The sequence below is a fragment of the Populus nigra genome, chromosome 10, assembly GCF_951802175.1.
Source record: "Populus nigra chromosome 10, ddPopNigr1.1, whole genome shotgun sequence".
Lineage (NCBI taxonomy): Eukaryota > Viridiplantae > Streptophyta > Magnoliopsida > Malpighiales > Salicaceae > Populus > Populus nigra.
The window spans coordinates 14,598,854-14,613,696 of NC_084861.1; the positions used below are offsets into that span (position 1 = coordinate 14,598,854).

General features: G+C 34.5%; 2 long non-coding RNA genes across 2 annotated transcripts; both read right to left on the bottom strand.

The window, feature by feature from the left end:
* Positions 1–5,181: 5,181 nt before the first annotated feature.
* Positions 5,182–8,189, bottom strand: LOC133705140 (uncharacterized). Its single transcript, XR_009844204.1, has 3 exons — positions 7,693–8,189; positions 5,689–6,122; positions 5,182–5,552 (listed from the first exon to the last, which is right to left on the bottom strand). It is a non-coding gene; the product is annotated as an uncharacterized LOC133705140 (long non-coding RNA).
* A 3,676-nt stretch (positions 8,190–11,865) lies between these two features.
* LOC133704972 (uncharacterized) lies at positions 11,866–14,783 on the bottom strand. Its single transcript, XR_009844170.1, has 2 exons — positions 13,864–14,783; positions 11,866–13,322 (listed from the first exon to the last, which is right to left on the bottom strand). It is a non-coding gene; the product is annotated as an uncharacterized LOC133704972 (long non-coding RNA).
* Between the last annotated feature and the right edge of the window lie 60 nt (positions 14,784–14,843).

The following is a 14,843-nucleotide window of genomic DNA, read 5'->3' on the forward strand; positions in this document are numbered from 1 at the left end:
ATTAAATGATATTAAAGAGTAAACAAGAAATAAGAACAAATTATAACACAAATCAATCATAGCTATTCAGTTGATAATTTTTATAATTCTACATTAAAGTGATCAAAATTAAAAAGAATATTATGGCAATTAGTGTTGGTTCTTACCTTAAACTCTTTAAAGAGTTCATCCCTGCACATTGGATCTACTTTTTCCCAAGAGTGCCATGCTCCCTTAAAATTGGACCTCAAAATATCTCCGATTGCACGACCACACGATGCATTATTGAACCTGAAAATATATAATAACAAACTTATATTAAACAAATAATTACACAATAATAAGTAATTTTTTTCATACCTGAAAATATAACCTTAATAAGTTAGTTATTGAAAGTTTGAACTTACTCGGTTGTTCCATACAAACAAAGCTCTTTTTTTCTTGTTATTGGATCTATTAACGTGTCAAAACCCTTCCTTTTAACACTTTGATCATAATTGTATGGAGAAGATGTTGAACCGTGATATGATGGAACACCATCGTGATCCTCATCACATCACATAATTTACAGACAGAGTCTGAAGGTCCAGCCCACAAAGTAACAACTGCTGGATTAGGTATTTTAGGAAGAAGGATGTGTATTTCTCAACAATGACAAGGAAGTGAACTTGTGCCATTTCAAAGGTTGATGTTTAAATAATGTTCTTCTTTTGTACCAGCTTTTCACATAACAGAACATACGATGAAACTCATGCATTGCCACAATGAGAGGCCTAATTATTTGATACAAGGAAGCATTTACACGAAATTGCTAAAAGGAAGTCAGTAAGCCCCAAGAAAAGAAGGGAAGAAGAAGGATGAGGTTACTGTGGCAGCAAGCAACCAGGACCTAGGATTTCAATATCTAAATGCAATTATATCATGTAATTAATGTGCTAAGCTGCTTGGTAGATTCATAACACTATTCTAGTACATGTATTCAGTAAGCTTATTAAATAGATTGATGGTAATCCAAAACAGCAATTACTGCATAATCCAAAACAGCAGCTGTATGGGAATATAAAAAGGATATGGTGTAAATTATAAATAAGAAGGAATCACAGAAAATAAATTCTTCAATTAATAAAATTTATTACTAGCCATTTCATCAATTCTTGAACTGTTAAAACATAAAAGCAGCACAACAATCATCAGTTCATCTTGATAAGGTAAATGCACTTACTGTTTGATCATAGGCATCTATTCCTTCACTGTCTAACAGTAAGAGATTGTACTGAGTTCCATCAAGGTCAGTTCTCTAATGTGGCAGTTTCTTTTGTACATGGCCGATGAGTGGATGCTACTTGAAATCCACTGCTCCTGCCAAGAAGATACAATACACAATTCCACCTCTTAGTTAATAACTGACACATGAGGTCAGTTGCAGAAATGGAATGTCATAACAATTAACTCTAAAATAAGCTTCAACAAACAAAATTCCAGTAGACATTCATTGATAAATCTACTAGTGTACATCTTAGGTAAAGGAATTGTGCATAACATCTTAAACCCATCCAGTTATAACACTTGCTAGTCTTTTAAAACAAATCCAAGTTAAACTATGAAAAACAGAAAGGATATCCAAGTTAAACTATTAATTTTTTATATTTTTTTGGCACTTGTCTTCTCATCATAATTTTTTTCTTCTAAGATCTAACCTGAAAAATTTCAATCTTAAACATGATTCATTTTGAAATTTTAAAATAACTAGCATTTAATTTATAACAAGGAACTAACTTATGGTTTTCAAAAACATAATGACTAACTTATAAAATCACAAAAAATGCATAGACTAAATTATAATTAACTCTAATTAACAATGGTAGCAGATGCAGAAAATGGTAACAGTTTGTATAAAAACAGTAAATGACATGTAGAAAAATTGCATGAACAAAGGAAGCTGGATGCATTAAATGATATTCCATGTAAATGACATGTAGTATAAGAGCACAAGACCTCAAAAGGACAAAGCATTAAGGAGACCATATTAAATAATAGTAAGAACGCAACACACCGCTTTCATGCCAAGAAGAACCCAAAGGCTGATTAATTATTGAGGAAGATAACTTGATGCCACGCTTAAAAACCTAAGCCATCATATTGAACAAAGTCATGTCAGGACCCAGAAATTAAAAAAAAAAAGCCAAATAACAAAGCAAGCATTAGGTACTGTAACAAAATGAGTAAATATTACAGATTTTTATCCAAAATTCAATAGCTGAAGCATACATATAGATGAGTCATATAGCCAGTTCCAAACTCCCTATTATATCTAGAATGCCTTTGAGTTGAAAAAAATAAAATAAAAAAATTGTTAAATTAAGGAAATTTTTAAAAACAGAGAAAGAATATTAAAAAAAATAAATGAAATTAAATAGTGAAATTACTATATTTCATGTACTAAAAAATCATGTCCCATTTCTTACATTGTTTCTCTAACTTTTTTAAATTCTCAATGTGACTATCATATTAAAAGCCTGCCACCTAAACCATTTGGTGATCAATAACGTTTCCAAATCATGCATGCTGACCTCAAGACATGACAATCAAATGAAAACAGACAACATATATAGCTAATGTGGGAAATTAACTGATCACCATGCAAGGAGGATGCAACCATGAATTCTAACCTCTTTCACTACACAATTCTGCTACTTATATATATAACAAGTAAAACAGCAAGAAAAAAAATAATGAATGAAGAAACAAAAATAAAACAGCAATCTTATTAACAAAACACAACATCAACAAGCAAGTTTCCTTATATATATATAAGCATATGAATACATTCAAAACACCTAGGTGTCTGCACACAGGAGGACAAAAAGACTTGCAGACATCAAAGAACACCCAACATCAATAATACTAATTGTTAAAAATTAAATTGAAGGTTTTGATAAATTTTCAATTAAACATGCATAATTTCCATCAATCACTCTCTTCCAGACACAAGAATTGCCAGCATTCAATTTTTGAACCGTAACCCTAAAAATTAATTTGGGGGTTTTCATAAATTTTCACTTAAACGTGCATAATTAGGATATAAATCATGGTAAAAACATTTCATAAACCTTATATTTTCGAATTAATAGCCTAAAACCATTATTCACAGTATCGGGAAAAAAAATTCTTACCTATGTTCTTCAGTTACAGGTGAGGGAGATGGATCAACACGACAGAATAACACCTGAGATTGGGAAAGCTAGGTTAGAACTGTTTAGTGTAACTTAAATTGAAACAAAGAAAACAAAAACCATAAATTAATTACCTGAGCTATCGAAGAAAACAGTGCAAAACCTAACCCGTTTACAGAGAAGGGGTAAAACAGGATGTTCGATGGTGAAATCGATGGATCTGGTGCGATGTTGCCGTGGGTCTCTGTTTTTGTTGGTTTGCAGAGAAATATTGAAACTGTTAAGATGAAGGAGAAGAAGATGAAGAAAAAAAATAGGGTTGCTGAAGACGAGTGCGAAGATGATGAACAGTTTCGGGTAAAGGAAGATGAAATCGATGAAGAGAGGGTGATTTTTGAACAGTTAGGAATCGATGTTATTAGGGACAAAGAAGGATACTGGAAGAGTGGAAGTAAATTAATTTTCAGCGTAAATGGTTGTTGGATCTGTATTTCGGTGTGGGGGGAGAGAGTGAAAATAAACGGTTCAGATTTTATGCAATCAACAGTCTATATAATTTTAGTTTTATATTAACATTTTAATTTATTTTTTTTCAATTAGCAACGGAAAATCCGTTGCTAAATTCAACGTAAATTTTGCAACGGATAATCCGTTGCTAAAGTCCGTTGCTAATATTAAAAAAATAATATATGTTTAATCCGTTGCAAATCCATTACTGAATTTAGCAACGGATAATTCCGTTGCTAAATTCAGATGCAAATACCCCCTGTTTTTAGTAGTGCATACAGTTCTTTTAGGAATAATATAGCAGAAAGGTGAAGAGGCAAATGCAAGTGAACCATGCAAAACACGTACATTCATGTATAGAAGAATCTTTTGACGTTTTAACTTTATTCGTGATGAATCTTCTTTGATATATTATGTTCTTAATCTTGTCCAGATCAAGCCATCTGTACATAATGCATTCCACGTGTAAATCACAAGAACAATTTTCTAAGAAAACCATGTTTCACCTGTCCAAATCACACAGTTTGAATGATTGCCCTGAATTCATTATTACAATTACAGTAGCAAAGATAAACATCAAAGCAACAGTCAAAGCACTAAGCATGATTTATGCACTGAGTTCATTCATGGAAAGAAAATAGAAGTGTTTTTTGCCTACACAACTTCAAATCTTCTCTCTCAATTATTGAAGTAAGTTAGGCTGTTCAATTTCGATGAACAGAAAACGTTCGTTGTTGCATTCAAGTTGGGGTCGGAAAGTCATGGAATGAGAACAGATTGTCCTGAACTAGAAGACGTAAATAGTCAGTATGAGTGGCATGATTATACTTGAACCTTAAAACCATTTGCAAGTATGTTTCGGTAGGCCAAGCGAAATTGGACTCGTCTCAAAGCTCTCATAATTCTGTCTTCCTCGTCAACTGATATTTTATCTCCACCACAAAGTCTCTCCATGTGTGAATGGTTCTATTCGTCCACGTTTTTGACAGACAACTTCATCATTGAGAATATAGAAGCTAACTATCGAGTTCGTCCAATTCCTAGCACCACTCAAAGGATTAGAAACAATCCTTGTCTCGCATAAAACTTATCATGAGAAGCCTATAATTAACGTGTGACATCATACTGTTGTAAACGTGGACAATGCCTGTGGGTGAAGTTTCCTTTTCATTTTCTTTCCCTACACCAAACTGCAAGGTTGTGAGTTACCAAGCTGCCCAACTCCATGGAATGAAGAGAGTAAGCGAGACTAATGGACAAATACGGTGCTACAGTAACACTAGTGGTGTCGGAGATCGAGACTGATTAACTTCATTCTATTTCTCCCCAGAGGATTCAATTACTTAGCTTTCCCCACAGAAGGTAACGAGGAAAGAAAGAAAGTAAGAAAGGCAAGAAATAAGCATGCAGTAAAATTACAGAGACAATATAGATAACAGCAGAGGAAGCGTGGAGTTCATGAACATACCGTTCAAAGTTTTAATCGAAATTCATCAGAAACATCATAAGATTGTTTCACGTGTCTACAAATTAATAGTCAACAATTGTTTTGATTGATCAGAACTTTCTACTGTTCGAGAGCCTTCAATATTGAACAAATTGACGAGGCCCTTCTATAAATGTGGGTGATTCTTTGACTCGTCAAAATCTCATGAGTGTTTTTGTTAACCATGGACGCCCGATAAGCCACAATGTCCATCACATACAAAGTTCAGTATCATTATAGAGTTTGCACGATGCTAGCGACACCAAAAATGATTCCAACTAACCTTTTGCTGCTGTTGCTGTGACTCTATTTCTTCAGATATTATCAACCAAAGACCGATACGCCAAAGAAACCCACGTATTCTGTCCTCAATTTATTAACGCCATAGGTCTGTCATCAGGGGTGCCCTGCATGCCAAGAATTCAGTTCACCGTCATCGTGTGTCAAAAATGCTCAGCCCAAAATGTAATGTCCTTTTTTTTTTTACATTCTAATAAAATATCAAACACTCGGCGGGTAAATATTTAGTTAAATTTCCCTCACCATGTCACGTATTGCACCAAATGAATGACCCATTCATTCTTCCTTGCAAACAGCCATCTACTACAGATGTGAATATACGTGATCAAATCTCCAGCTCCAGCTCTATCTCAAAATATTTTTGAGGTTGTTATGGATTGGAAATATTTTATTGATTGACCGAGTGATAGGAGCAGACTGAAAAACCTAAATCAACAATATATCAAATAATAGCCTTCATGACAAGAAACTATAGAAGCATGTACTAGGTTACTTGGTTTAAATGAACTGCAACTCTGCAAGGACTTCGGTATGTATATTACACGAGAAAATTTAACGTGCAACTTTTAATTATTTCATATGTATCAACTATCATGCGCAGTTGGGTAGCTCATTCCATCTTTTAGATGGCTCACTGCTGTGGGGCAAAACCATTTCAGCATGTTTGGACCCAATACCTGATCAAAAGCAGATTACTTAGCTACTTAGAGGATGAAAAGAACAAGAACACAAGGATACAGTGAGACCGGGGTGATATTTTTGTAGACAGTACTAAGGTTAAATGGATGTCGATAAGTCTGTCCAGATTTCCTGGCCATCCACGCAGCCAGTATTCCTTCATAGTGCTGGCAATGACCCATTCTAGATATCATCAAAAAATAAATTGGGTTGCATATCTGACTATACAATTGAAAACTTAATTCTATGGTCATCATATTGCGAGTGATGAGATAAATATGTTAAGCCAAAAGAGTTCCAATTGTTATGCCCAAGCAAAACATCATTGCTCCAGAAACAGCCTAAAATACATAGATTGTCAGATTTCTTAATAAGTCCCGGTAACTAAAAACAGTATATTGTATGAAAACTCAAGAAAGAACAGATATTAAGAGAAGGGACATTGTGTCAGGAACCACTAACATGCAATTATCTGTACTAGCTGATAGGAATAATTTAGACAAGGTTTACTCAAGTGCCATATGCCTGTCTAAAATTGATTCATTGGCTGAATAAAAACCAAAAGATTCCTGGCTTCAATTCACTTTCTAAGCAATCTTGTGAAACATTTTTCAAAATTTTGAGTTATGAGAATGATGATGGAGAAGTTTAAGACGTTTTAGATGCTATTCAGAACCATTCTAGCAGTGTGTATTGCAAAAACTGTCTTTCCAACCACAATCTATGGTGGTCCGTGGCCATGTTTGACCTTGCAAGTTGTTGTCCTTCATATGATATGGTCTTGCATATCTAGAATTTAAGTCGTAAAGCAGAAAAGCATGGATCACAAAACTTTAGATCTTGTTTGGGTTTTTACTCTTATAAGGGAATGGACCGGACCATGTGGCAAAACGACTCCCAAAAAACAGAACTGCAATCAAAAGGCTGCCGTACAAGATTAAAATACCCACACACAAGAAAACAAGTCTTCATAGGAATCCTTCCGCTGAAATCCCGGTTCTTTTGGAATGCACAGCTGATTATCATGACCTGAGCATGCAAAAAGCTTCTAGACGACGATGGTCCAGCAATCAAATTAGAAAATGAAATGAAAACCAAAATCATCATTCTTCTTATCGTCCCTTGTCATGGAAACCACCTAGAAGCTAAACTTGAGCCAACAAAAGAACAAATCATTCACTAAAACCACCATATACCTAAATAATTCACAGTAAATCAATTAACAAATAAATCATCAAACAATAGCGCAGCCCAGAAAGCGCGAGGTTTCAATCTTTGCACAGCAGGTATGAATTTACTTCCTCATTCTAACACAAAAGACATAAATAATTGAACTTTACTCCTAAATATATACACATATCCTTCCCTTGATTTCTCATCGGCCAAGCCAAAACCAAAGAATATGACATTATAAAACAAATCTAAAACACAAACAATGACACTCACCTTTCTTCTTTTTCCTCGATTTTATCAAAAATAAAATAAAAGGATACCAAACACATCACTATTCAGACACGTACAATAATAAAAAGAGATGAAATTTATGATGTTTACTCATATAGTAATTACATTATTGAGTGGTTCTTGATGTGGTGGGACAGCAGCGCCTTCAGCATCAGGAACATAAGGAGAAGGGACATAGCTAGGTTCGGTTAGAACGAAAACATGAAAGGTGAAAAGACATAAAGAAACCTTAATAGTAAAGATTATAGCATTCCAAGTCCCAGCTGAGCTCTGTAACCCAACTCAATCTTCAATAATTAAGAAAACTGTTAGGTAATAAACAAAACCCATAAACAAAAACACACTAGAAACTGGGATAAAAAAGAATCTCTTCCGCTTGATTGAGAATTTTCGGGATCTTTCTCGTTCAGAAGCAGAGGTTTTACCGTCTGATTATCACAAGCCAGTGCAGTTGTTTTTGTACTTTTGTTGCTGGAGAGAAAGTTAAGGTGATTATTCAAAGTGGCTTCAAGGGATTACTAATTTTGGTCTTATATGGCCACCAGGCCCAGTACCATGAAATGGCTCTAGTGATATTATGGATCAAGTGAGTGGGCTTGGCTGATTCTCGCTACAGTTTTCGTGGGTGTCGAAATTAGGGAGTAGAACATTCTTAAGGCGGATTGAATATGGGCCGTGCTCTATCTAGCCCAAATTATATTTCGTAATATTTCGGATGTGGGACGGATGGAATTGGAGGGGTGCAAAAAATGTAGGCAGGCATCCAACAAATTAGGTTAAATTGCAATCATTGTAAGAGGCGATTCTTCTATGGTGGTCCAACCTTGGTGCACGGTGCACCAAAGGCTAAAAGTGTTACGTTGAGGGTAAAAATAATACATTGCAATAAAAGCTGTCTTCAATAATTTCTCATTGTCAAAGATCACAGTAGGTTTTCACCATCTTTTCTAGGGTTTCTTTTTGATCCATGCAATTCTACACCGCCCTTTTTGAAGCAGCCTACTCTTTAACTGGCATTTGAAGATTGTCTTCCACTAGCCTAACAAAATCTGGTGTAACGTCAATTAATGGAAATAACTTTTTTTTCCCAGAAAATTTAAACATAAAAAGTACAGAATGTGGAGACCATTATGTCTGTTGGATCTTGAGGCTACGTAGCAAAACCTACACAATTATCAAAGTTTTGCCCTTTACACAAGCTATGCGTGGTTGTACTGCCATCCTTCTTGTGGCCTCAAATTACACGTACAAAGTTGATTGTTATGATCATTCAATTTCGATATCATTTTGCATTTGCCATTATACATGTTGAGTAGGGATCACACCCCCACAATGAAATAAATATCATCATCATGTTCTGCTGTGGGGACCCTTGATTTTCTTCACTCATGGACCCAGAGATCTATTGCTCCACCTTGCGATCCTTCAGGATTTAATTGACTATTTTGAAATGATGTAACCTTATGGTTACAACGATATGTAAAAGTGGAATTCGACCACACCGAACATTTCAAATAATTAATAATGTTTTAACTTTTGTTTTTACTGCTCATAGTTTTTACTCTAGATCATAAATTTTATACGTGCACTCGCGATTGTTTTTCCTTTTATTACAGTGATCTTTCATTGAATTCCAACTTATCAAAATATCCAAGTTGAAGATCAAACATATTTGTTAGCACAGCCAAGCCTCAAGAAAGTTAGTGATCTTATACCCACGTTATGATCATTGACAGCAAGGGCTAGAAAGGTATAAGGGTATGAAATGTGACAATATTCCTTGATGTTAGTCTAAATGGTATGAAATGAGACCTGAGAAAGGTACAATTCTGTTTCTGCTATGCGCTGAACTCATCGGGCCGGTGATCAATGGGAGGATAATAAACAGTGAAGTGGCAGAATACATTGATTTTAGAACTCCGTGCACTAACACTGGTTTTTGTGAGTTATTAGAATCTCTATTATGTCAAAATTAAGACAGCTAACTGTCCAAAGCACGCACGTAGTTTTATTTACATGTACATATGAGGCAATTCGAATAGCTGTCTTGGCTAGTGATTATTTGTGGTCCTTGCGTTACGGATTTATGCTCTCTCTATATAATCTGCCTTTAACTATTTCCAATTTGCTTTCTTTTTTGTTTTCCTAATATATATATTTTAGAGGCAAATCTCAAACATGATCTAATAAGTTCTGGAGGATGTGGTGAACGTACAATCCCAGAATTAGATTTCCAAATAATTAAGACAATATAGAGAGATCAGTGAGATATATCCTATGATTAGATATATAACTTGGTTGGAATTGCTTGATTAATTAAAATGATTTTTCACTTTTTCTTCACCCCCTTTCCTTAGGATCACCAAAGAGAAAGTGAGGAACTAGAATAAGTGCAAGAAATCAAATGGACTTGTGCAATGTGATAGAACAAAAAAATATTCAGTATAAATGGACTGGTTCCATGTGATAGAACAAAAATATATATAACTTCTTGCTCCCTACAGTTAGCTCTCTCTTCTACTTAAACATCCTTTCAATTTTTTGTTACATTATCAAGCAATTGTCTTATCATCACCAAATGTAAAACAAAATTATTTTTTTTCTTAACAACAGCACTCTTGCATTAATTCACTCGAAGAAAAATGCAGTAAATCAAAACTATACTTTAATTTCCAGTGGGAGTTTTCCTTATCAAATGTCGCTCTATAAGTTTATAAGACACCACAGATGTGTGGTTGGAACAGGCAGTGAAATATAGGAAATAGGTTGTTGAATCAGTAAAACCGATAAAATCCTAATTATTTGATTTACAACTCCATGATTTTTGAATTTTGGGTTAAGAAGAAATTTGGACTTCATGATGTCCAAAAAATCCAGATAGTTTAGGAATATGGCTCCTGAGTTGGATAATCGGTTAATCAATTATTTTTGACAATCTTATTTATTTTTCTTAGTCAAGGTGATTGATAACTTATACTTGATGCTTGGTAGTCTAAGGTGACTTGTGACTAGTACTTGCAAAAGGTTTTTTTTTGTGGAGGTGAAGACTCTCCGATACTTAAATAAATATTTTTTAGAGAGAAAATACAATAATATTTTAATATATATGCAGTAGAGAATAAAGATTGTAAGCATTTGTTCTAAAGGTCTCATAATGTATTTATAGCTCACGAGTCTTGTTATTTTGTGAAGAGAAGGGTTTAGAGTATGGTTTTACCCTGATAGCATTTAATGAAGGATAAATATCTCTTATATTTATATTAATGTTTGATGAAAATATGGTGGGTTCCTAAAGAACTTTTATACTCTTAAAAAGTGTAAGGAAATTAGGGTTCAGGACGTCAAATATAATTAAACCCATAGAAGTTAAACTCTTTCTCTAAGCTAAATCCAAGGGAGGTGTGTCCTTCCCTTGGTGAGCCTAAAGGGAGGTTGGGTTCGTCCCTAACATGCTCAAAGGAGGAGGGTGTATCTCGGGAAGGATGGTCTAGTCATTTCCTTGGACGTATCCAGGGAGAATACTCATTTCCTTAAGTGTACCTAGAGCTTGGCATATTATCACACCCAATCGTGGTTGAATCTAACTAACACCACACCCAGCGGGCTTCCACTCGAATGTTGTGCTTGTGTTTTAAAAAATTTATACTTGTAAATCTTTTTTGTTTTGGTGTTTTTTGTAAAGATATATATATATATGACTATTTTTGGACTTCCATAAGTGGATGGTTTAGAACAGGTATATGACAAGTATGATCTGATAATATGACCTTCTTGGTATTGTGAAAGTCTCTGATCTAATTCTACTTTGATGAAACCTTATATATATCATAGAATGACTTGATATACTTGAGAATGTTTCCTGTCTGATTCTATTTTAATGAAACCTTATATATCATAGAATGACTTGATATACTTAAGAATGCTTCCTGTCTGGAACGAACATTAATTTTTCTTTGGTTCAGTATGACCAAGCCTTGTTTCGCATGATCAAAGTAGCAGTTCATGGACACAAGTACGATTAAACTACATATCTACGATTAATAGTAAATGAATTGGTTGCAGTAGTTGCCAGAGAAATGATCAATTGCTAATATTTTTGCTTGAATATAGGTATATATATTTTCATTTTATTGCTTATTATTTAGGGTTTGTAAGATCTTATGATTTATAATCTGATCTTGTGATACAATTTTTAAAATCCCTTAACGATCTTAGTTAAAAAACAATTCATTTCAAACCTTGTATACACACACACACACACAGATGAAAGTGGAAGACTGACATGCACATCCAAACTTGCATTATGTTCAAATGCAAACAAGCATTCGTAGCAAAGTTGATTTGTTATGATCACATGGTAGACTTATATACTATTGAATTTCCCCCTATTCTATGTACCAGTGGACCTTAACAAGAAAGAATGATTCTCTACTCTCGCCTTTCACATGTCAATTGACACCAGTTTTTGTCTCAAATTGCCCCCACCTGACATGGCTTAAGATTCTTCTTCAACTCCATGACTGTTAAAGAAATACCTGTATTAGATCACATACACAGGAGCACTCTTTTGGTTCTGTCTAAGTCATATCCAACTGGAATTACACCTGTTGGCACCAGAAAACAAAATTAGATTACCTGAGCCACTGACCTATATTAGTCCGGCCCCTTGAGAAAAAATGTCAAGCAGAAGTTCAAACATTAATGCAACTCCAAGAATTAAGATGATTCTCTTTGTTGCAGCTTCTGCAATATACAATATACTTATACGCATATCATAATACAGATGATCACAAAATTTTGATGGAAAAATCTTAATATCTCCTGCCTAATTAACAGGCTAAACTCAAGTAGGAATTAAGTAGTCCTGAACCAATTAATTGGTGAGAATATATATACCCTATATATCTTAACAATTAAACTCTGTAGTCTGTCCAAAAATTACCATGAGCCCATGTTCACTACACGAATAAGGTGGAAAAACAATGCAAGTCACTTAGAATCATAATAATGTTCTTTTTTCTCGCTGAGTTACAGCTAGCTAACGCTCTCTATTGTTTTATTGTCCGTTTTGCGTGTGGGACATTCAGTCACCTTAAGTCTGACTGTAAAAATGTCCTTAAGGGATACTGTGTGAATTAATTGAATAATAATGTGTTCTCTTCCATATTCTTCATGCACATTAAAGCTCAACATAGAGTTCCTTACAGATTCCTTTAGAAGGTCTCCAAAATGAGAAGGATGGGATCTATAGGAAATGACTGCAAGATACCCAAATAAAATATTATTTATGCAATGGTTCAGATTCGGACAAAAATAGAGGAAACAACAAAAGCATATTTATATGTATACGTACTGCAAGCTGCTTGGACATGCATGTTCATGGTGAGTAAAGCAAGTAATGTATATGAAAATACTAAACAGGCAAAATGAAAGATCATAGAAATGCGTCGCATTTGTTTTTTCCTTTGACTGATCCACAAGGAATAGTAGTTTACATAGAATCTGGAATCATGAAGGGAACAAAAGAGAAACGAATTAATGCAGCAAATGAAATGTGGTTGCTTAATCATATGTTTCAAGGGAGCACGCTTAACGAGGAATGATCATCTTGTTGATTATATCTGTGAAGGAGCTAGCCATATGAAAAGGAGTGAGTGTGTCAAGAAGCTCTCCACCATTACTTGTAGGTTGCTCCACGATCAAGCTTGGATACGCATATACGGAAACTCTAAGCTCTAAGATAATCATAGCGTAGTGTCAATATTGAAAGAACTCAGTAATCAAACACATACACAACTATGGCATATACAAAGTTCAAATTTATAACAAGAGCTAAATTTCTTTAGCCATTCAAATTAACTAACAAAACCCTGAACTTCAAGAACTAAGTTCATCTTTAGAAATAACCTTGCTAATACATTAAAACATGCACAAATTAAAGGGTATTTTGAAACTAGCATGATCACAACCAAAGATGACATGAAAGGACTAATTTATATATGCTACTCCTAGGGGTATTTAAAACCAGTATAATCACAACCAATATTACGACAACAAAAGGGACTAATTTCAGTACTTTTCTATCTATTATATGTATATGGTATTCATGTACGTCTTTCACATGTGTGTCAACAATAAAAAGGAAATCCAAATTCCAATTCCAAATAGAATCCTATATTTGGATCAATCATAGCACACAGTAGTACTGTTTACTTAAGGCTTGTACTAACTAAAAGTAAAACAAATATAGTAAAAAAAAAGGATCGGGGCTTTTACCTTGTTCAGAAGCGGAAAAACGTAGATCCAACTACTTCAGGGATATATGTATATATAGTCATTTATGGCTGATGCAGCATCATCAAGATTCTCACCTACAATGATTATACATTGCTAGCTAGCTACATAGCTGTATAGCTTCGGTACATCTATTTGAATGTGAATCTTGATGATGCTGCACCTGCAAACAATGACAGTTGAATGCTGTCGATCCATGTCCATGCATATTCGATTGTTGAAAAGACTTGTTACATGAATTCAGTAAAAGGTAGAGACAAAAGTTGGAGCAAGGAGAGAGCACGAGAGCAACAGAGCTCAGACTGAGAGAGATCTATGTATCTACTTTTTAAGTATAAGTGGCAACTAACAGATGGTTTACAAGGATCGATCACAACACAAAAGAACCCTGTATATACCTCTGAAGAACAGTAAAACCCAGAAATTTATGAAGAAAACAAAATCACTCAAAACCAACATCTCTGCCTCTCTTTTTTTTTTTGTAATTCATGGTTTTGGGGTTTCTAGATTTTTTTTGTGGGTTATATAGATATAGTTACAAGTAGGGAGAAAAAAAGAAGAGGAAATTCGGAAACAAGAAAAAGAAGATATCTTTTCCCTTAGAAAAAAAATTAAAACAAACTGGCAACCATCAAAAAAGAATCCGTAAAGAAAAGAAACTGGAAATCGAAAACAAATAAACAAAAAAATCTTCGAAATTAACAACAACCATTAGAGAAACAGAGCGGACAAAAACATAAAAGAATATAACTCCAAATGAACTTGAAGCAGCGATCATAAATCAAAGTGACAGAAGTAAGAAGAAGAGGGAATAGAGAGGTCGAGATCTAGCCCTTAATACTGGGAAAAAAACGAAGGAAAGAAGGGAGGGGGGAAGAGAGGGAGAGAGAGGAGTTGGAGTAGGTGAGGAGAAGGGGTTTTGAGGTTCTTATATACACACGATGGTTTGATTCTTAAACGAG